Source organism: Dipteris shenzhenensis, chromosome 27, assembly GCF_047967505.1.
Source record: "Dipteris shenzhenensis isolate YYH24624 ecotype China chromosome 27, Dip_SZ_1.0, whole genome shotgun sequence".
Taxonomy (NCBI): Eukaryota; Viridiplantae; Streptophyta; class Polypodiopsida; order Gleicheniales; family Dipteridaceae; genus Dipteris; species Dipteris shenzhenensis.
Window position 1 is genome coordinate 10,111,623 of NC_141622.1, and position 24,911 is coordinate 10,136,533.

The window sequence follows — 24,911 nt, forward strand, 5'->3', positions numbered from 1 at the left end:
TGCGATTTCCTCGGAGCCTACATAAACGAACTTACCAACCCAACAACATAGCTCAAATCTGGCCTGGTAATAGTCATATAAATCAAACTTCCTACAATGCATCTGTACATAGTAGGATCTTCCAGAAGCTCACCTGCATCTGCACTCAACTTCACATTCTGCTCCAAAGGAACTAAAATAAGCTTACAGCCTGTCATCCCATATTTGGACAGCATGTCCAATCCATACTACCTCTGCAAAAGCCATATCCCACTTGTGGATCTAATCACCTCAATGCCCAAGAAGTAACGCAGCTCTCCCAAATCCTTCATCTCAAACTTCTACTTCAATAGCATTTTCACATGAAGGATATCTTCATCACTCTCACCTGTGATGATCAAATCATCCACATAAATGATAAGTAGCATAATAGCTTTCTCTGTTTTTCTCACATAAAGTGAGAAATCTGCCTTGGAAATCTGAAAGCCAAGAGTGACAAGATAATGTCCTATCTTGTCAGACCATGCTCTGGGTGCTTGCTTCAAGCCATACAAGGCTTTCTTCAACTTGCAAACATGAACATCATGAACATAACCTGGTGGCTACTCCATATAAACCTCTTCTTGCAAATCACCATGTAACAAGGCATTCTTTACATCCATCTGATGTAAAGGCCATCCCTTTGATGCAGCCATAGCAATGAATGCTCTTACGGTTGCCATCCTTGCAACCGGACTGAATGTTTCTTCATAATCAATGCCTTATGTCTGTGCATACCACTATCTGCATTGCTTTGAGGAGATTCTCCTGATCTCAATTTGCCTATCGATCGTGAAGTATGTGAACCACTGCTAGAGGACACTATAGGTCCACTAATATTTTGTGATTGTTGTAGTGAATTCTATGCAGCATTACCATTTTGTACATCTACATCATCAATCACATTTACTAGTTTATACCAGCTGCTCATCTCATCAAAAACAACATCTCTGCTCACTGTAAACTTACAAGTAGAAGGGTTATAGCATCTATACCCTTTCTGCTGCAGAGAATTACCAAGAAAGATGCACTTCTCAGCTTTTGGATCCAACTTGGATCTCAACTCATCTGTCACATGAACATAGGCAATGCAACCAAAAACTTTCAAATGAGAAATACCTGGTTTCCTACCAGTATACCTCTCCTCTAGCATCATGCCATGTATTGCTACAGTGGGAGTCTTGTTCATTATGTAGATTGTTGTAGCAACTACTTTAGCCCAATAATAATATGGTAGGTCTTTTTCGTTGAGCATGGCACGAGATACCTCTCCAATATGCCTGTTTTTCCTTTCTGCAAGTCCATTTTGCTGTGGGGTATGACTACATGAATATTGCTGCTTTATGCCATGCTCCTGCATGAACCTTGCAAACTCATTTGAGAGGTACTCTCCCCCTCCATCTGACCTTAGGCATTTTATTTGCAGGCCCGTTTCTTTTTCAACCATAGCTTTTAAAGCTTCGAATTGTCCAAACACTTCACTTTTCTTTTTCATAAAATACATTCAAACTTTTCTGCTGTAGTCATCAATAAAAGTGACAAAATAATGATAGCCTCCAATAGATGTAGCTTTCGTAGTCCATACATTAGAGTAGATTAATTCCAATGGCCTCTTACTCTCTTGAACATTTCTAGGAAATGGTTTCCCTGCCTGTTTTCCAAATTGATAGGCTTCACATACCTTATGCATTTCTGCAACCTTGAACTTAGGCAATCCTGCAACAATATTTTTGGCCTGCATTAATTTAAGTCGTTGTACATTAACATGACCAATGCGTTTATGCCAGATATCAATATCTGCAAATACACCGGTCCCATGTGCAAACATTGCTACACTCAATTCAGGCATGTCCACATCCAACGTAAACATCCTGCCCTTCTTCTTCCCTTTTGCTATCAAGCGACGTTTATTTTTTATATCATCAGCAAAGCATCAATGAGGATTAAATCTGACCTGCAAGCCCTGCTCAACCATTTGACCAATAGAAACCAGGTTCTTGGTGATATTCGGGACATGAAATACATTAGATAGGTATTTCTTTTTCCCATCCTACATAGACAAAGGAATTTTACCAATCTGCACAATTGGATGTGCGGTATCATCACTAGTCTCCACAAATCCTAGTCTTTCCATTTTCCTTGCATCCTACATCCATTCTGCATGACTTGCCATGTGGTTTGATGCACCTGAGTCAACATACCACACATCATTGCTTTCTTCTGCACTTGTCATAGAATTGGTCATGTGCTGCACCATAAACAGATGCTCATTTCTGTCATCACCCTGTCTATTAGAGGATGCATAATTGCCTTGCTGCAATTTTCCAGTCATGATGTCATTCTACTTTTTATAGCAGTCTTTAACCATATGACCCATTTTACCATAGTAGTAGCATTCAACATTGTTGTTTGCATTTTGGCCTCTCTGCCATCCACCATGACCTCTTTGGCTCCCCCTGCCTCTAAAATTACCACATCCTCCTCCATGAGACTGGTTTTCTTGAATTTGTTGCATATTTTGATTTCTGCCATGGCCTCCAGATCGGCTTGCTCTACCTCTGCCTCTACCTCTTCCAGCATTTGTGTAGAAGACAGTTTCTTTTGAAGTTTCTCTTGAAGAAGATGCACCACCATTTCTCTGCTCTTCAGAAATTAGAAGAGAAATCAACTCCTCAAAATCAATAAATTTTCACGGACAGCAATGGATGTCCAGAATTGTGCATAATCCTTTCCTAGACCATTCAAGGTCACAGAAACTAAATCATCATCTTGCATTGGCAACCCAATGGAAGCAAGTGCATCTGCAATCTTCTTCACCTTCATGTGGTAGTCATTGATGCTCATATTTTCTCTCTGCACATTATGCAACTCCTGTTTGAGCTGCATTTTCTTGGCTTGCATATTTGTGCTATAGATTTTTGTCAAAGTATCCCCCGCCTCCTTCGGCATGTGTGTGTCTTGAATATGCACAATCATAGAATCTGAAATACTGATAGACAACCAGTACATAACTTTTCTGGCTCTCTCATGCCATCCTTTAAATGCCTGCACTCCTGTTGATTGGGAACATTAGGAATAACTGGTTCTTGTTTAGCTCCAGTAATGAACTCCCAATAGCCTTTTCCCTTAAGGAAATTCGTCATTCTAATCTTCCATGCTTGGAAGTTGTTCTTGTCAAGCTTTTGAGTGACTATCTATGAAAGAGCATCAGACGCCATTACAGAACACTGCAAAAATATTCTGTCACTGCAAAAAAAATGTCTACCTGACAAGGGCAAATCTGCAAAACTGACGAAAGTGGTATTTGACCACACAGATTACATAGATTACAATCTCAAAGACTCCTTTACTTCAGATTACATGTCAAGGACTCCTTGTTCAGCTCCCTAATTGCAAGCTCGGCCCTCCTTGCTCCTTTCCAGAATGGGGCTAGTTCCTTCAAATTTCGGCCCGGCCCTTCCCTTCATGTCGCTTCCTCTTTCCTTGATTTGAGCTTCTTGGTTGTAGGCTCGACCCTTCTTTCTCCTTTCTTGAAGGGGGTTGGTACCTCCCTTCAGGCTCCTTTTCCTGGTAGTCACATTCGATCTTGGCCTTTTTCAATTCGAGCTCCTTGTCTTTAAGATCTTTTGACTAAATGGTAAATTGAGGTGCAACATCTACTTTCTTATCATAGATAGCTATAGCAAGCAAGCACATTTGATCTATCCATGACCTTGGCAATGGCAAATGGCATTCTCTACATAGCGATTTTGTATGCACAAACACTCCAAAGCAAAAAACATGCACAGGGTGGTAGGTAGCATGCAGGCCATCAGCTACATCAATCATCTATGATTGGGGGTATGGCAGACCATGCATTTCGGACCTTGCTACATAGTAGGATAGGCATCTGATTTAACTATTGCAGCTGTCAATACCACAGTCTTGCTCTGTACATGACGAAGTTCCTTCTTGATTCCTTCCTCCCTCATCCTAAGGTTGTGGATGTTCTCCTTCATCTCCTCCACTTTTTGCTCACTCTGTGCTACAGCTTCATTTGAATCCCTCAGCATCTGTTGAACTTTCGTAAATTCCTAAAAAACATCATTCCGCAAGGCGACGAACTGCTTTTCATAACGGTCGAAAGCCACGGCAAGCTTGTGCAAACATCTATCATGATCTTCTTGTAGGGTATTGTAGCTTGCTCTTTGGACTTCCAATAGTGTTTCAAAAAAACAACCCTCACCGTGGCTGCTGCAAATTTCTCTACCGTAGTGGCTGGAACTTGCTCCACTGTGGCTAAAACTTGCTCCACCATGGCTGCTCTCTGCATCCTTCCTAGCCTGGGGGGCTGCCTCATTGTCTTCTCCACCCCGGTTGCAATCTGCCCCATCCTTCCTGGCCTCTAAGCTCTCTCACAATTCCTGCATCACCTTTCTGGTTTCTGCATTCTCCCTTTTTAGCTCCTCCATCATCTGGTCTTTTTCAATGTTCAATGTGTTCTGCATGTTGCAGAGCCATTTGTAAAGACCCTCCTTTTTAGCTCTCTGATCTTCATGGTCCTTTTGCATCTTTTCTAGCTCCTTGTCCACCATGTCCCCATCATTTCTCACTTCTTCGAGCCTATCTTGGAGCTCCTTCATGCGCTTCTCTTCTTCTTCTCTTCTATGCCTTTCCATGTCGACCAATTTTGTAGCGGCCTCAGCTTGCTCTTGTGCCTCCTCTACCTTGGCTTTTGCACCTTCCCTGAGACTTTTCTCAAGTTGCATTGCCTTTGCTACATTGGTGGCTTTCTCTTGTAGAAAAGTCACTTTCTAAGACATATGCCTCTCGTATTGCTCAAAAATCCCTTTGTGTAGATGCCATCAAATGCATTGCAACTCCAGCAAAATGAGATGATAATTGGGATTTGCCATCCATGCAGTTCTTCATGTTGGTTAACATGCTCTTGGAGATCGCCCTTGAGAAAGATACATCACGTCCTTTAAGTTGCTCTACTAAAACTTGAACCAACCAGAACTTGCAGGTTCCTCTCGTATCAGGAAAGAAGTGAATGGTCTTCTTCAGCACATCTTATGTTAGATATGCTCAATGCCCCACCCTCCTGGTAACCACCAGTGGTCCAAGGTGCTCAAGTTGTAAGGCCCCCATATGAGGAGAAGCCATGTGTGAGCCCGAGACATTGGATGGATCTTGACTTGCATGTCAGACAAGGTCTATCAATGAGACCGTTGATGGTAGAAACGTGATTGTGTGGGAGCCCCTTATTCTTACTGGGGCTGTAGGGGCCAGCTAGCCCCCAACTGGGGGCTCCCAGGGGGGCCAGTAGCCCCCATGGTAGGGGTTCGGGGGGCGAGAGTCCCCGAGGTGATGGTATAGGAAATATTCTTTGAATATTCCATGGACGACTAGTCGGTTTCACCGACTAAGTTGACTGGTCGACTTCACCGACTAGGTTGACTAGTCGGTTCCATCGACTACGTTGATTTGACTACCACCCTCATAGCTATAAAGAGGCAGCCTCCCTAGTCCATTGTACCAGATCAGATTAGATCTTCTAGCTAGTAGCTCTTCACCTAGTATCTGTCTAGATTGCCATCTAAGCTCCACTATGGGAGCGCATGGGTGGACGGAGCCATCTTCTATACTACATCAGTATTGAATGAAAATTTTGTTCATCTCCAATTTGTTGTGTACTCTCTATTCTTTGTTCAGTTTCTGTTCCACTACGCCGTGTAATTTAACATCTTGGAGGTCTGTTGGCAAGCTCGAAATCTTGACTCCACCATCTTTACTAATCTGAGGGTTGGGGTATATGTCTAGAATATCTTGTCTCTTCCACTGCTTTTCAAAAAAGTGTGCTTGCGTACTGCCTCTAGAAATTCCTAGAGCCTTTTCAATCACGCTTTCATTGATGGTAATCTTTTGACCACAATCTTCTTCACCTTTATGTGGTAGTCATTGATGCTTATTTTTTCTCTCTGCACATTATGCAACTCCTACTTGAGCTACATTTTCCTGGCTTGCGTATTTGTGCTATACATTTTTGTCAAGGTATCCCATGCCTCCTTCAGCATGCTTGCATCCTTGAATATGCATAATCATAGAATCTGAAATACTAATAAATAGCCAGTACATAACTTTTATGGCTCTCTCATGCCATCCTTTAAATGCCTGCAACTCCTATTGATTGGAAACATTAGGAATAACTAGTTCTTGTTTAGCTCCAATAATGAACTCCCAATAGCCTTTTCCCTTAAGGAAATTCGTCATTCTAAACTTCCATGCTTGGAAGTTGTTCTTGTCAAGCTTTTCAGTGACTATCTATGAAAGAGCATCAAATGCCATTACAAAACACTGCAAAAATATTATGTCACTCTGCAAAAAACACACCTCCCTCACAAGGGCAAATCTGCAAAACTAACGAAAGTGGTATTTGACCACACAATCACTTCCTAGTGACGATTTTGCATCAACAGGCAATAAGAATGATTCTATCACTCCCAATATCTCTCCGCACAGGCATACGATGCAATTTCTATGGCAACTTTTCACCAACCTACAGAACAGTAGTCGCACAGCAAAAACAAGGCGCTTTTCTGAGTGCATGTGGAAAACTTCCGCCATCAAAACGGGCCCCAAAATGGCCTCGAGTCAAAAAAATAATGTCACCAAGGGCTTTGCCATCCCCGCAGCATACACTTCCCTCTTGCCACACTGCGAAGGGCGTCCCAATCTGAGACAGTGCACTCTTGCACTTTTCTATTGTGCTACCTGCAGAGATTTGCTCCCAAACTCGAAAAAGGAAAGCAACACTAATCCTCTTACCAAGACACCGCGAACTTGGTTTGATTTCTTGAGCTCCTTACCATGAACTGAGCTCTAATACCATGTGAAGAGAGTGGGAGAGAAGTAAGGAGTCTCACTTGCAACTTTCTCACATACACAATGGGGGAATACACACAAAGGTGGAGGCTAAAAACAATTTTCCTCTTCTTAGTTGTGAAAGCCAAAAGAACTCTCTCTAAGTACAAAAGGAATAGGTGAACCCCATATGTGGGTCTCAAACCAAACTCAGCTAGGTGGCATACTAACTGAGTCACTAACTAGAGTACATAAAGATAGCTGTCATCCAGCTATTATTCATGGGTGGTGTACCAACCGCACCTGCAGCTAACAAGTCGGTGACATAAATGCACAACGGTCACCTTGGCATATCACGAGTGGAGCTCGATATCTCAATAAGAGCCACCATGGTGGTTGGCCCAAATTTTGAATAATTCAAGGCAGTAGTACTGAATTGCAGGGTAATGAATGATTAGAGGTGGTGGCATCTAAGATTCCCAGCCACATTTGTGGTGACGGCTAAGATCCACCAGGCTGTCAGTTAATTACCAGCCACCGTAGTGGCCTGCAATTACTCAGCTTCTAGTTACCACCACCAGGCTTGCATGCATGATTACTACGAGTGCAGTAAATTATGGTAATGAGGAATTAGAGGTGATTAGGCTTCATGATTTACTTTTGTGGGAATTATTGTTCGATGGTGGTGGCTATCATCAACCATGTCTATCGTGGCTACAATTCCACCGTGCCATCGCTCACCCACCACCGCACTTTAGCATGCACGATCACTATAAGTGCAATAAAAATTACCAGTCACGGGGCTCACATGCTCAGTAGAGAACTAGAGTGCATGGTAATGAATGATTAGACATGGTAATGAGAATTGATTGCCAACCCATCTGGGCGATTCCACTATAGTGGCTCGCAATTAATATGGATGGAAGCCTGAGCTCCAGCCACCGCAGTGGCTTGAACTTTATAATATATATAACATCCATGGCATTTGGAATTTTATACATTGTTCTGATCTGCCCATGCTCTACTACTTTGATCCACACCTCTCCTCTAGCTCTTTTCCACCCCTACTCTGCTTTGCTCAATAGCTCCCTCCTCCAACTCTCGTCACTGCATCTACTCCCTTGCTCATCTTCTACTCACCCACTCATCTTCGACATGCCTAGTTGGTCCCCCCCTCGATGCTCTATGATCCCAATAATATCTGCCTTCTCATATAAGGGGATTGCATTGCACTCACATGGAGTAGAAATGCTAACACTAGTGGAGACCCTTCATTCCCACAGGTGACTCTCCACACATCTGAATAACATCACCTTAGATAACATGATCACAGAGGGCCTTTTTACGGCGGCTATACTGTATGGGTTCCTCCTAGATGTCGACAAAGACCTCAATATTTTTAAAGCAAAGTACTCTCCACTTGTTGGGGGGGTCGTAATCTGAGTCCTGGCAATGTGCATGGTCTTTGACCTCTCCATCATATACTCCTTTAGCTCCCTAAAATTTTTTAATGCAACAAGCTAGATTGGCGGAAAACTAAGTTGTACAAATTCCCTCTTGCTCATATAAGGCTCTAAGCAATGGTTGGATGCAATCTTTTGGGCGAGCTCAACAATCTTTTGGCTCACTGGATGTAATGTTTTGGTCTCTAAGGCATTTAGGTAATCTACTTTTGTTCAATTTGAGGCTCTCAGTATGCACTTTCATTAACTTTGATATTTGTATTAAAATGGTTATGGCTGCTACCTATAATCTTTTGTTGAAGACTCTCAGGAATTGTCGAGTTTTTATAAATGTTAGATCCTTTGTTCAATTTTTGCTCAGTATAAGTTGATAATTTTTATATAACCTATTATTGGATGTAAATGTACATTGTAATCTCTTTTCCTCAATTTTCACTCGATAAATTGTACTTTTGATATCATTTATATTTACAGCAACAAGGACTAAAATACCAAGAAAGGATTATAATTTCCTTGGTTTATGACCAAAATAGCACTAAAATAACTCCCATGACCCCACCGTTGTGGTTGCATGGAGATACATCTAGAAAAATACAATTAAACTTTCAAAAAATGCAATTGATGATATGGCCCTTGAGGGGTCCCCTTTAGGGACAAGGGCCATATCGACATGCCATTTATGTCCACTGGCATCCTGGATATTGTACAATGCACGTAGATATGGCCCTTGCCCCTAAAGGGGACCCCTCAAGGTCCATATCATCAATTGCATTTTGCTTGGTTGCACAACGGAATACATTTTCCTTGGTACACATATATATAACTCCAAAAACCAGTGCGATGTCTTTCGTAGATCTCCTCCCGTAATACGTAAAAATAGGTAACAGAGCTATAACTCCAAGAACCAGCGCGGTGGTCTCTCCAAGACAACCTTGAATTCTGGGCGATGACAGGTGGTCTATGCTGAGGTGATGCTTAGAATGATAGATTATGTCTCCTATTATGCCAAAAACCAGTGCGGTGGTCTCTCTAAGCCAACCTATGATTTGCATGGGTTGTAGGCAAAGAAGCAGCAAAAGGTTGCATGATGATAGGTGGTAAGGCAAGAGACTACATTGCGGTGGTGTTCAGAATGATAGATTGCATCTAATTATAACAGCAAGAACCAGTGCGGTGGTCTCTTCAAGCCAACCTTTAATTTTAATGATCTATATGGGTGCGTGCCTAGTGACAGGTGGCAAAGCTGCAGCAAAAGGTTACATGATAATAAGTGATTAGGCGACGTAGGCTAGAGTCTACTCTCCATGAAGCAGTGTAGAGATGCCATGTGTCGAGCTATGCATTATTCTAAACAAATAGATTGCATCTCATTATTATGCCAGTGTGCCTTCATGACGTCTAGAAAATTTTTAGCAAGAGCATGGGTCCACGCAAAATTCAAATATTCACCCAAAAGTGATCATGTCACAGCCCCAAAATGGCCCCAAAAATAGTTTCGTGATTGGCTACACCCAAGCTAACATTGACACGAGTTTGTTTTATTCTTAATAAAATTACAGATAAGGTTTTTTACAAATTGACCTGGAATGCACGTCATATATAGGGTTTATACAAAGTGGCTTACAAAGGCCATAACAACAAGAATGGAACTCCTACACAAGGCGGTGCAACTCAAAGGGAGAGAGTAGCTCAATGAAAGTAGAGGAAGAGAGATGGGGGATAGGGGGTAGGAAAGAGGAACAAGATTAGCACACAGAGAGAGAGAGAAGGAAGAGAGACGGGGGACAGGGGGTAGGAAAGAGGAACAAGATTAGCTAAGAGAGAGAGAGAGAGAGAGAGAGAGAGAGAGAGAGAGAGAGAGAGAGAGGTTCTGATGTGTCCAAAATGAGTAGAGGAGGAGGGGCCAGAGCAAGAGGGAGTAGAGAAACAAGGGGAAGAGAGTAGATGCAAGAGGGGCAACCCCAAAAAGGAAAAAAATTTGGGAAGAAACAGGTTGGTGGACTAGAAGAGTGGACTAGAGAAAGAGGGATAGAAGATTCAAAGAGAGGATAATATTAGGCAGAACATGAAACCTTGCTTTTAAAATAGAAAAAGCATGTTCGACACATATTCTTGTGGCACTCAATATGTAGTTGAAAGCTTTCTATGTTTCAGTGTGTTGCACTCGACCTTTTATATGGACACATCATATATGGCTTTGGATGATAAAAGGTAGAGTCACCAAAAAGCAAATATTCTTGGCCATAAATTAAACCTTCCCTTGACCTTTTCCCTAGATTTGATAATGAAAAGGCTCTTGAATCATGTAGACTACCACATAGACCAATGTCAACATCTAAGAAATATAAATTAGGATCTACTGTTGCTGCCATCAAAATGATTGAATGAAAGGATTTGTAATTGTTGTAATCCCCCCCAAAAAAGCTAGGCCTAGAAATGGGCAAATGGCTCCCATGAATTGAAGCAATGACTCTCTCTCCCACTCGGGGGGTTCACCTCCCAAAATTTTAGTGTAACACATGCATTCAAAAGGAGGAGTATTTTAATTCCACTTTTGGAAAATTTTAACAGGTTTACAATAACAGGGGGGCGTTAATCCAACTTTAGAAAAAAATCCGTTAGTTCATAAGTAAAGAGGGGTTGTTTTATTGGGAAAAAAATATTAGTTGAAAGGTTTTTTTAATATCCCTTGAATGCATTGGATACCTAGGATTTCTTAGTGGTCCTCAAGCTCTCCCACTGGCCATGTTATGTAAACATCATAGCAATGTTCTACAATGATGGTCAAACTCTCTTGAATGATTCTATTAACTGTGTATTGATCACAAAAAAATTTACGTGCTGTTGACCTTTTGCTATCACCATGCAGAAGTCACCATAGGAAAATCGCAACTTGCCTACGGAGTGAGATCACTCGATAGTATCTAGAAAGATACCAAGTCTACAAGATAGATAGGCGACATAAGTCATAGTAATTAGAACGATCAGTAGTAGTTTTTAGTCATGCAAAATTCCACCCACTGTCTACACAAAACTAGGCTACAGAAGTTCTAGATAGTTGGCGTCAACAAAGAAAACAATCCTACACAAGATTCTCAAGGCTCTTGCTTCATGCCAAGCTACTTCAAGATCTTATTGTTCTTGACCTTGTTGCTCATTTTGACAAGGACTTTGCAAGTAGCTTCTCGCATTCAGGCTCCTTCTTGTCTCTGGAAGCTTTTTTTAGGCTTTCTACACTATTCGAGCTCCGTAAGTATGTAGATTGGCAAGTTGCATGATTGGCTTGTGTATGAGGTTAAATAGGCTCTTTTTTAAATATGTGATTTTGCTAGTTGTAAATACATTTTTTCTAAAGAGTATTTTTAAGACAATAAGGAAAAAAGAAAGAACCGTGGAATATTTTTGTTGTAGTCTACTTTTTTGTATCCCATTTGCTTTGGGATATTGTTGTAAGGGTTTTCTCAAATGGCACATGGGATTTGCAAAAAGCAGGTCGACGAATGTGCCCGTCCTCTTTCATTAAATATTCCGTTATAGAGAGCGTTTTGGTACCATCTGCTTCAAGACATTTTTGAAAGATTTTTTTAAAGATAATGCATGGGATTTAACTATCACTATATACGTACGGTTAAGTGCACTTTCAAATACTCCTAAGTGATGACATGTACTAGTTTCCTATATACCAATAACAGATCTTGAAGATGAAGGTGCCTTGTAGAATTCAAAAGCTGAGGATAAGTATGCAACTAAAGCCATTGCTTGGAAAATATTAAAACATTTGCAATCCAAAAAGCTATTTGCCAGAAAAGCCGGTTTGCCTTTTTTTTTTAATCCATTTGCCAAAAATCCGGTTCACCTGAAAATTAATGTTTGCTTGTTGAAAGGGCTTTATGCTAACCAAACAAGCTTTATTCTTGCCTAACAGGCTTTACGCTTGCGAAACACGCTTTATCCCTATCCGTGAAAAGACCATTGTTTACTGAGACTGTAAAAGGGAAAAAAAGTCAAATAAAGCAAAAACAAAGGAAAGTTGCCATCAACACTTTGCATAAAACTACTGGTTTAAGAGATGTCATTTATAAAAACTTCATTGTTTTAGTTATTTTTTGTTCTCTTTACTAAGCTATGCACAGCTTCTAGAAGGACATCAAAGTGATTCATTTAAAACTATAAAGGCAGCCCTATTAATAGATTTTTATCATTTAAGAAAAAATAGGCGAGCTTGGCATTCAAAAAAACAACAATTGACCCAAACAAATCAATTGATAACATCTTGCACAAATAGAACTTAAGTCGTGTCATGCATTATGGTTACAAACCAAGCAATTATTTATTTGATGCAGTTGTGTACTTTTTGAAAAATGGGATGACCTCTGAATGACTACGAACTATAACAATCCAAAACGTTGTTTCAAACTTGCACAACAATGATAAACATGAGATAAACTACTCAACATGTCATAATTGGATTTAAACCTCATATGTGAACAACATGGAGTTAAAACACATGACGAATAACTTACAGGAATGAGTGTTCTAATATCACATGGTGGTCTTTGGGGAGATAGATTTACCATTTCATGTCTTTCAAAGCTCCTTTTAAGACCAATTCAAGTGTGGTCATCTACAACTGGAAAGATATGTATTGTATGGCAATGAGAACGTATCGATCCCATTATGGATCTTGTATGATTATAGTTCTATACACCCTTACCACTTTGAGCCAATTGTTAAAACAACAACTCAATATGATGTTGAAGCCGAAGGTGATGTGCAAGCTCTCCAACTGTTGACATTTGTCATGGCATTCTTGTTTGCCTTGATGAACAACCTCATGCAGTTGTAATTCTTGTAGCAACTACAGACCCAAATCTTGCACCTAGTATTGAAAACCAACACTCAATTGATGTTGTGTTGCATTATCAACACAGCCTCGGTGATTGTTTATTCGATACAATAAAGTATCTAGTTGATACCATTGGACTCTAATATTATCGATGTTGCTTCATCTTGAATTCTTACAACATTTTTCTCTTTTGATGCCCATGCCCACTTTTAGTTTTTTTTCTTTATGGAACACAATAGTTTTATTGGGATTATCTAAGAGAGACAATGGATGAGGACAATTGCTGCTTTTCTTGTCCATGGCAGGGAAAATGTAAACATCACCATTGGTGTGCTAGAATATGTATTCGTTGTGTGCACGAACTATTTTTTTTGTAAAGAACAAGTAAGCCAATGTCAAGGTCAGTGGCACCTTGCAAAAGCATGCAAAGTTGATCGTGTGGTAATGTCTTTCGATAGTTGCATGTTTATTCAGAACTTGTTTAGACTATTACTAAAGAAGAAATTGCCTTGTCGCATAATGGCATTGAGTTGGTAACACCTTCGGTTTTCTTTCCAAAAACTTTTATTCAAAGGGTTTTCTTCATCAAACACCCATTTGGCACATATGGGAGGCAATTGGTATAAGTTGCATGTTATCATGACACCCAAGCCATCGAATGGCAAATTATGAACATGTTTAATGGTGCACAGTCTTTTGTGATGAAGCTCAACATACTCTCACCAATTAGTGATATCTCATTGATTTTCCATTTATCGATTACTAATTGAAGTGCACATTATATTAGTTGAATCATCCGGGAGTGTGAGTGTTTACGATATTTAATCAGGCTTCAAGATAGCAACACGTTGCTATAATAGTGTTGTCTTTATAATCGTGTTGTTTAGGAAGCATGATGTAATGGTAATGTGAGCAGTGTGTATACTACTTGCTACGCCGACATTTGTTAGAGGTTTAAGAATGTCGCCCCCATTTTTTTAATGCAATCAATAGCATCGTTTCTCTCATCATTTGCTTTAAATTTTACGATGTCATGAAATGCCTTCATTACTATGTTGTCTACATTTGTGAGTATGATGTGCAGTATGCGCAGTTGTTGCATATGGATGTAGTATAAACTGAGCATCACTATATGCGGCCCATAACAGTGCTAGTAATTTGGGAAATGGGTTTGTCCAAGCATCCAATGGCTTTCTTTTCAAGAACAACATTCGCCACTTCAAGTTGTCCTGCAAAGATAAGATGTCTTTTTTGGTAAGTTGCAATTTCACTAACAATTTCTCTAAGCTTTGCAACGAAATTGTGATTGTATCGTTCAACTCTTTTTATACTTTCGTGAGGGTGATATTAACACAAGGAATTTTTTTCTCTAGAGGATGCAAGATAGTTGTTTTGTCCATCAACGGCAATGGGAAATGGAATTTGGATATTGTGCTCCCTTTTTTTCTACATGTATGCTTATGCCTATGACATTGTGTTGCATGTAATAATTCAGGGAGCAATGTGAGATTGTAGCATATGTATTGTAACAAACTCATCTAGAGTTCCTTGTTATAAGTAGGGGCATTTTTGATCCATAGTAGCAAACCATTGTGCTCACTCCCACGATTTTGGAACTTTGTTGCAAAGTAAAAATCTTGTACCTACCCAAAAAACCAGCTATCAGATTTTAGGAGCTACCTTAAATACTCTAATATAGTGATCGTAATAACGTGCACATGTTACAGGATCATTGCACACAAGCTCTTGGATTGGGATGTTGTTGTCGATAGTGCAATGTTGGGATGGGCTTAGCTTTTTCAATGCATTTGTTAGTGCCCCAGTTACTTTCCTGCTTGTGAATGTCACAAAGAATATCGGGGGCCTCAGCTAGTGAATCATCACAAACTATTATTTGTGTTGACACTGCAACAAGTAGTGCAGAGATGTTATAATTCTTTCAAGCTACAGTGGTGTATCTATAAAGGGATCATGAATTTAATCATCTTACTCTATAGCTGTTTGATTGTCTGCAACTAGTTGTTATGTGTAGTCATCAGTGTTTTGTTGCACTTGTTCTTTGAGTTGGAAATGTAGAAGCCAACAAGTAGTGCAGAGATGTTATAATTCTTTCAAGCTACAATGGTGTATATGTAAAGGGATCATGAATTTAATCATCTTGCTCTACTACTGTTTGATTATCTACAACAAGTAGTTGTTATGTGTAGTCATCACTATTTTGTTGCACCTATTCTTTGAGTTGGAAATGTAGGAGCCAAAGGTGTGATATTGTCACACTTTTCTAGTTATACAAGGATGTTTTGATGAGCCATTCTAGTGCCTTCATAACTACATTGGGGCGGACATTACTGCTAATATATGCAACATGGTATTTTGATTTTTTTATTATTGCAATTCCTATGGTCATGCTATCATCCAATTGTCGTGGAGGCACAATTTGAACATTTATGACTCAAAATCAGCCATACAAAATCAGAAGGCGCCATATAAAATCATAGTGAGACATATAGAATCAATCATATGACATTACAGAGCCCAAATAGCTTGGATACAACAACTTTGCACTGCACTCCACACACCCCAATATACAACCTGGTCAGGCTTGGACACATACTGCACCTCTGTGGCGCTGCACTCCACACACCCAAATATACTATGTTCTAGGAAGGAATGACCCTAGAATGTATGATTTTTTGGCCCTTCTTCCTCAGCATCCTTGTTAGTAGCCATCCCGAGGGACTGTCGTCTCAAACATCTGAAGTTGCTATTTCTTCTAAGCCATACCCTGCATCTGTAAGGTCTCTAAAGATGTTATCAGCCCTTTTTGCAATTCCATCTTGTAGCTCTAGAGCAGAAGAGTGCATAACTCTATTACACATTGATGGATCTATAATGCCAGTAAAAAACAACCAACTATATGAGCACCATAACGTACATGACACATGATTCCTTAGCTTAGACCTGACTAATAGTTAGTATTATTTCATCCAGGACCAAAATTGGTACTGTATGGTTGAGCAAAAAATACCATAAAATATAACATATAAAAAAGGACCATATATTTTATTGCATCGACATTGGCTATTTATGCACTGGTTAAAACAATGGCTCACCTAATACTTTTATCAGCAAACATGAGTACCATTTAATAGCACCAATACCATGTAAGAACACCAGTACATTTGTCAGCTCACCATTAATTTTATCAACAAAGTAACTAGCAAAGTCTATATGACAAAGTAACCAGTACAAGTTTGTATTTAGAAAGTAACAACATCTGTATTCATCAATGTACAAGTCCTTTACAATTTTACCTTCAAGGCCTAGTGTATGGTGGGTATTGGTTTACATAAGGATTATGCCTAAGAATCTATTGGCACATCTCATGTGGAAGGTTTGCTATTCTTTGTTGGATGATAAACCAGTCCGTGGGCTTTGGATCTTCAGTTAACAGTGAAACGATAGCATCAACACACCCCATGTCAGCATAATCTGCAAAGAAGATTTCAACCAATAATTTGGCTGGATGCTCATGCTCACCATGGGCAATTGCAATGCGCTCAATCAAATGGCCTTCATAAGATTATCTCATTGTAAAGGTAGGAACACTTTCTCTGGCATTTGCTCAATCTAATAAGTATGGACGCAACTGATTTGATAGCTCATCATCATTAGGATCTCCATCATAGGCGAAATGAGTTATGCAAGAATCAGGTGGATTTAATGCTACTTTCAAAGGAGTGTCGTCAACCAGGAGTGTGTTCATGGGATCATAGTCAATGTCATGCATAGCCAATGCACTAAATGGCTTAAGTAGACACATCTCATCCAGCTGTTTTTGGGTGGCGGAATTCTTCCCTTGTACAACAATCCTCTTGTGCAAAGTTAAACAAGAACTTGAACTCCCTAAACCCATCATATCCCAATTTTCTTTCTATCAAAGACACTATGGGACTGACATTCATGCTCATCACAATCTTTTATCTGGCTATTGGACAACGGTGTAATCTGTAGCACATGGAGGGGGATAAGCTTCTCCTTTTGTGCAATTCAATCTACTAGAAGGGGTTTCCATTTTGCTGCATGATTTGGACCTCTTGAAGTGGTGCAACATCACAATTTGGGATCCAATATAGTTCTTGCCATCCCTAGCTTGCAAGCCATGTCTCCCTTATAGTGCAAGCTTCACAGATCCCTCTAGATTACACTCACCAACTTGATCTGGAGGTGACTATTGTCAAAACCCACTAGCCATGATGTTTTGATTGATGAGGAATGTGAAGATAGTGGGAGAGAAGGAACGAGTCTCACTTGCGGCTTTCTCACATACACAATGGGGGAATACACACAAAGGCGGAGGGTGAAAATAGTTTTCCTCTTCTTAGTTGTGAAAGCCAAAAGAACTCTAGTACAAAGAAATAGAAGAACCCTATATGTGGGTCTCAAAACAAACTCAGCTAACTAAGGTGGCATACTAACTGAGCCATGAACTGGAGTACATAAGGATAGCTATCATCCAGCTATTATTCATGGGCGGTGTAACAACCGCATCTGCAGCTAACAAGTCGGTGACATAAATGCACAATGGTCACCCTGGCATATCACGAGTGGAGCTCAATATCTCAACACTCCCCCTCGAGCTCAATCCCAATTCCTGCACACCAAGCAGGTCTCTGAACTTGCGCAGCTTCTCTACACCCAATGCCTTCCTGGATATGTCAACTACGAGTCAACTACCTAATCCTCCGTGCTCACATAAACTAGATCAATAAGACCTAGTAAAACCTTCTCCCACACATAGTGATAATGCACCTCAATGTGCTTTGTTCTAGCATGATAGACTGGGTTATTTGCCAAGTGTATACTGCTCATGTTGTCACTATAAATGACAACTGGCCCATCTGTAGACTGATGCATATCATAAAGTAGCTTATGCAACCAATCTACCTCACATGCAGCCATTGATGCACCCCTGTACTTAGCCTCTGTGCTCGGCAAGGCAACTATAGGCTGTTTCTTGCTGCTCCAAGTGACTACAGCACTCCCAAAAGAGAACACATATCCACTGGTAGATCGTCTATCTGAAATACTACCAGCCCAATTAGCATCAGTGTATCCATGCAACTGTATCTGAACCCCAGCCTCATAAAATAGTCCATACTACAATGTGGACTTCACATACCTGAGTATGCATCTAGCCACATCCAAATGCGGTTTCCTTGGAGCCTGCATAAACTAACTTACCAATCCAATAGCATAGCTCAAATCTGGCCTGGTAATAGTCATATAAATCAAACTTCCTACTATGCGCCTGTACATAGTAGGGTCTTCCAGAAGCTCACCTGCATCTGTGCTCAGCTTCACATTCTGCTTCAAAGGAATTGAAATAGGCTTACAGCTTGTCATCCCATATTTGGACAGCATGTCCAGTCCATACTGCCTCTGCAAGAGCTGTATCCCACTTGGTGATCTAATCACCTCAATGCCCAAGAAATAACACAGCTCTCCCAAATCCTTCATCTCAAACTTCTGCTTCAATAGCATTTTCACAAGAAGGATATCTTCATCACTATCACCTACAATGATCAAATCATCAACATAGATGACAAGCAACATAATACCTTTCTCTGTTTTTCTAATATAAAGTGAGAAATCTGCCTTGGAAATCTGAAAGCCAATAGTGACAAGATACTATTCTATCTTGTCAGACCATGCTCTAGGTGCTTGCTTCAAGCCATACAAGGCTTTCTTCAACCTGTAAACAAACTTAGGATGAACAGCATGAACATAACCTGGTGGCTACTCCATAAAGACCTCTTCTTGCAAATCGCCATGCAAGAAGGCATTCTTTACATCCATCTGATGTAAAGACCATCCCTTTGATGCAGCCATAGCAATGACTACTCTTACGGTTACCATCCTTGCAACCAGACTGAATGTTTCTTCATAATCAATGCCATATGTCTGTGCATACCCTTTGACAACTAATCTTGCCTTGTTTCTGTTCACAAAACCATCTCCATTGTGCTTCACCTTATAAACCCACTTACAGCCAATTGCATTCTTGTCTTTAGGCAAAGCACCCATTCCCATGTAGCATTTGCTTCCAAGGCATCCATTTCCTCATCCATGGCTTTCTCCCATTTTTCTTTTCCCATGGCTTGCTCAAAAGAAGTGGGTTCTAGTTCCTGTATCACTTTAACCATATAGGCATAGTGAATGGTTGTAAATCCATCATATTTCAGCCTATCCACAGGATACCTAGCTCTGGTAGACCTGTGAAAAATAGGCTCACTTCCAGGTTCTCTCAAAACATCCCTGGTCTTCCTTACTCCAGGTGTAACAATAGAAGAAATACCCAACTCATCATCAATGCTCTGTTCTGAGCCACTGGATTCACCATCCACATAAGAGTGACCTGCATTCACATCAAACATGGGCTGATGTACCTTCTCTTTTCCTTTTTGTGATACCTACGTACCACTATCTGCATTGCTTTGAGGAGATTCTCCTTATCTCAATCTGCCTGTAGACCTACCAGAAATTACAAATTTGCCCGATGTATGTGAAGCTTGCATGATGGGCAAGTAGCATCGGCAGCCCTTTCCTAAAGAGGCGAGCAGGGCAAAGGCTGCTCTAGAGCTCGTTCACATGGACCTCTGCAAAAAGATGGAGATGGAAGCTTTGGGTGGTTCCTACTACTTCATGACACTGATCGTCGACGACTACAGTAGAAGGATATGGATATACTTCTTGAAGACTAAAGATGAGGCTTTTAGGAAGTTCAAAGAATGGCATGTAATGGTCGACAAAGAAACAGGGAGGAAGGTGAAGAAGTTCAGATCAGATAGAGGTGGTGAGTTCACATCAAGTGAATTCGAAAGTTACTGCAAAAGTCATGGGATCAAGAGGCAGAAACCCCCGCCATATACATCATGGCAAAATGGAGTAGCAGAGCGCAAGATGCACGTCATCTGCAAAATGGGCAGGAATATGATGAAAGGGAAAGATTTGCCAAAGAATCTCTGGGCTGAAGCATGTAACACGGCAGTTTACATTCTGAATCGTAGCTACACGAAGGGTGTGAATGGGATGACTCCACTTTAAGCCTTTTTTGGTAAGAAACCTTCACCTGCACATTTCAAAGTTTTTGGATGTGACTGTTTTGTGCATGTCCCTGATGCTAACAGAACCAACTGGGAACTGAAGAGTCGGAAGTGTATTTTCTTGGGCTACACTGAAGAGGCGAAGGGTTACTGTCTCTATAATCCTGTTACCAAGAAGGTAATAGTAAGTCACGATGTGGTCTTCTCAGAACAACTGCATCAATTGGAGGAGGATGCTTCCTTCCCAGACAACCAAGACCAAGATATCCATCCAGTACAACCACCAACAGCAGCCGAACTCCCCCAATGGTGCTTGGGAGAATTCAAGATAAAGAAGAGGAAGAAGAGCTTGCAGAACCACAATGGCAACGACCATTCCCGAAGTGGGTAACGCAGCTTTTGGATGGCAGAGAACCTCTAGCCATTGAGGAAGAACCATCCGAACACCGCCAGTCCAAGAGATTAGAGGAGCAAAGAAGGGCGCAGGAACACTTGGTCAACTACGCTTTGATGACAGAGGTGATCCGTGCTGAAGAACCCAAGTGTCTTGAAGAGGCACAGGGTGATCATTGGTGGATGGAGGCCATGCAGTGGGAGTATGGCTCCATAATGAAGAACAACACTTGGGACCTTGTGGATCGACCACCAAAACGCAAGGTAATCGGCACCAAGTGGGTATACAAGACCAAGTACAAGTCCGATGGCACGTTGGATAAGCACAAGGCTCAGCTCGTGGCAAAAGGATTGGCACAAGTACATGGTTTTGATTATCAGGATACCTTTGCTCCCCCAATTCGTAGTGTTTTGGCTTTAGCAGCACAAGAAAGTTGGCCCGTGTTTCAGATGGATGTAAAATCCACCTTTCTGAATGGAGATCTCAAGGAGGAGGTATACGTGGAACAACCACCAGGTTTTGTGATCCTTGGTTGATCCCCGGTCCAGAAGGTAAAGTTTGTAAACTGAAGAAGGCACTTTACGAACTAAAATAGGCCCCACGAGCGTGGTACCACTGGATTGATGCCTACTTTCTACAAAACGAGTTCAGGAGGAGCCCATCTGATGCAAATTTGTATATCTACAGAGAAGAAGGTAGGTGTATGATCGTGATCCTTTATGTGGACAACCTTGTCATAATAGGCAACCATGAAGAGAAGATCTCGTAGACAAAGCATTTGCTAGGAAGAGAGTTTGAAATGACAGACCTCGGACTGATACATTTCTGTTTGGGGATTGAATTTTGGCAAGAGCCAAAATAGATCATCTCACAACTGAAGTATGCTGGAGAGATACTGAAGGCATTTGGCATGGCTGAGTGCAAGATAGTTGGCACCCGTGTGGAGGGTGACGTGAAGCTCTCAAACGAGGATTCATCACCACTGGTGGACAAAGTGAAGTAGAGAAGGCTTGTGGGCAGTTTGATTTACTTGTGCAACACATGGCCAGACATCAGCTTTGCGACTGGTGTACTAAGCAGGTTTTCCAATAAGCCCCGAGAGAACCATTGGAGGGCAGGGATGCGGGTGCTGAAATACATCAAAGGCACACTTGATTATGGCATCACATATACCAAGGGCAACACCTTGACCAGATTTTGTGACTCAGATTGGTGGGCAGGAGACGTGGATAGTAGGAGATCAGTGACATGTTACGATTTCTCGCTTGGATCTAGAGCCGTGTCATGGGTCAACAAGAAGCAACCCATAGATGCTCTTTCTTCTACCGAGGCTGAGTACAAATCAGCATGTTTTGCTTCTTATGAGGTAGTGTGGTTGAGGAGGATTTTAGGGGACATGGGTGCAGTGTAGAACAAGCCTACGCAGTTATCATGTGACAATCAGAGTTGCATGGCAATTGCAAAGAACCCTGTGCTCCATGCTCGCACAAAACACATTGAGATTCAATATCACTTTGTAGATGAGCTCATCATGGATGGAGAGGTCGACTTGGTGTACTGTTGACTACAGAGAATGCTAACGAAGGCTCTTGAAAGAGACTTACTGGAGAGGCATCTTCATCGACTTGGCATTGGGGGCCGAAAAAGTAAGTTCACTTGCGAGTGGACATTGAGGGGGGGTGTTCAATATCAATATTCCACTCTCATGTAGCTATGTGGGAACTAGCTAACTCTACTTCTAAGCCCCCCATATGAGGAGAAGGCATTTGAGTAGCTCGGTTATCCGATAGGTCCTAGTTTGGACACCAGATGGGGGCCGTGTGTGGCCTGATGGCTGGACGGCTTCAGATAGAGTTGGCACACTGCCAACTAGGCTACATGCAAGTGCGGGAAGGCATCCCATGACTGATCGCACTGAGGGTAGATGGAGCATTTCCTAAGGCAGCCCACTCTCGGGTTGCGGGGCCTGTTTGGAGCCCCAGATGATCCCGGATGGCTTTGGGCCGAATGGACACCGTAGGTTAGTTGCTCTATTTTGCGCCACGGTTCTAACGTGTGGTCGATGGCCTATTTCAGGACCGACCTCCAGTCGGCTGTTTTGGGTTGACTGGGTCGGTCTCCTAATTGAGTCTAACCAACTATGACTGGTGGCTATATAAATGCAACCCTGTGAAGCCCATAATCATCACTGGCTACAGCAACCCTGATTCCTTAGCATCCAGCCTCCGTCCTCTATTGTTTCCAGCACGCCATCAAAGCTTCTCACATAGGAGCACACGACTGGGAGGCAGTGCCATCTATTGTATCAGTCTTACAGTAATCAAATTTTTTATTCTCCACACTATCTGCTTTTCTCTCTTGCATACGAGATCCTGTTATCTGTTGAGCACAAATGTTGTATTGTTTTCTTACATTTTCTTCTCTTTGTTCCTCTCTTTTTCCCTCTCTTTTCCCCTCTCCTTTCCTCTATTTTCACCTCTCTTTCCTTCTCTTTTTTCCTCTCTTTTTCTCTCTTATCTCCTCTCTTTTTCTCTCTCTTTTCTCCTCTCTTTTCTCCTCTCTTTTCATCTCTTTTCCTCTCTTATCTCCTCTCTTTTTCTCTCTTTTTCCTCATCTCTTTTCCTCTCTTTTCTCCTCTCTTTCCTTCTCTTTTCTCCTCTCTTTTTCTCTCTTATCTCCTCTCTTTTTTCTCCTCTCTTTTTCTCTATTTTCCTCTCTTTTCTCATCTCTTTCCTTCTCTCTTTTTCTCTCTTTTATCCTCACTTTTTCTCTCTTTTTTCTTCTCTCTTTTATCCTCTCTTTCCTTCTCTCTTTTCGTCTCTCTCCTCCTCTCTTTTTCTCTCTTATCTCCTCTCTTTTTCTCTCTTTTTTCTCCTCTCTCTTTTCCTCTCTTTTCCTCTCTTTTCTCCTCTCTTTCCTTCTCTCTTTCTCTCTCTTTTATCCTCACTTTTTCTCTCTTTTATCCTCTCTTTTTGTCTCTTTTCCTCTCTTTTCTCCTCTCTTTTTCTCTCTTATCTCCTCTCTTTTTCTCTCTTTTTTCTCCTCTCTTTTCCTCTACTTTCCTCTCTTTTCTCCTCTCTTTCCTTATCTCTTTTTCTCTCTTTTATCCTCACTTTTTCTCTTCACTTTCTCTCTTTTTCTCTCTTTTCGTCTCTTTTCCTTCCTTTTCTCCTTTAAATCTCTTTTATGCTCTCTTTTTCTCTCTTTTTTCTCCTCTCTTTTTACCTCTCTTTTCCTATCTTTTCCTCTCTTTTCTCCTCTCTTTCCTTCTCTTTTCCCCGCTCTTTGCCTCTCTTTTTTCCTCTCTTTCCTTCTCTCTTTTTCCCCATGTGAAGCTTCAATAGCCTAACATTGAGCAAGCAAATATAGACTTCTGTCACTCTAATTCAAAGAATGGAGAAGTCTGTAGATGCTTGCTCAATGTCAGGCTGTCACTCTATTTTTTATTTTGCATGATAGAAAGAGGGCATGCTCGATGGTAATCTTCTTCTTTTCTTTTCTTTAGTTCATCATGTGGACAGGAAGCTCTTCAGCTCACTTGATCTTCAGGATGCCATCTTTCGGGAGTTATATAACATTTTGGGGCACCCTCCCACTCTTGGGGAGTTATACACATACATGATGGGTACTCTAAACACCCCCCAGGAATTGGCAATATAGACTCCAAACCACCCCAATCCCACACCAGCTGAGATTACCCCAATGGAGTTGAGATAGCCTAGTAGGCGACAGAGCTGAGCCCCTTCTCCCCCTATAGTCAGGAGGCCCTTCTGCCTCGCAGAGCCATCGACATACTTTCGACAATCGAGAGTCACTTCTCCAACTACGAGTGGCCCCAGCATACTCCCATGCAATTGAGAGTCACTTCTCCAACTACGAGTGGCCAGTGTACTAGCTCAACATGATAGGGAAGCAGGCATAGTAATAGGGAGAGTGGTGGGGGATGCATGGAACAGTGCTTGGGGGGGTTAGTGGTGGGGGCAGGGATGATTCACATGATGTAGATGTGCCACAGGGTGATGGTACAATCTTTTATAACATCACTCAGATAGGATGCATCTTGATGGATGCACGGGGGAAGGACATCATGGCCTTCATGCACTCTGTAATTGTGCTAACAACTACACAGATTGCTTTATTCACTACAAAGAGCAGCCAAAAAGGTTGGCTGATGAGACCATTGCTGTTGTTCGCTCTAGGTATCCCAATCCCCCCAATGTTCAGTTCACAAGTAAATGGGC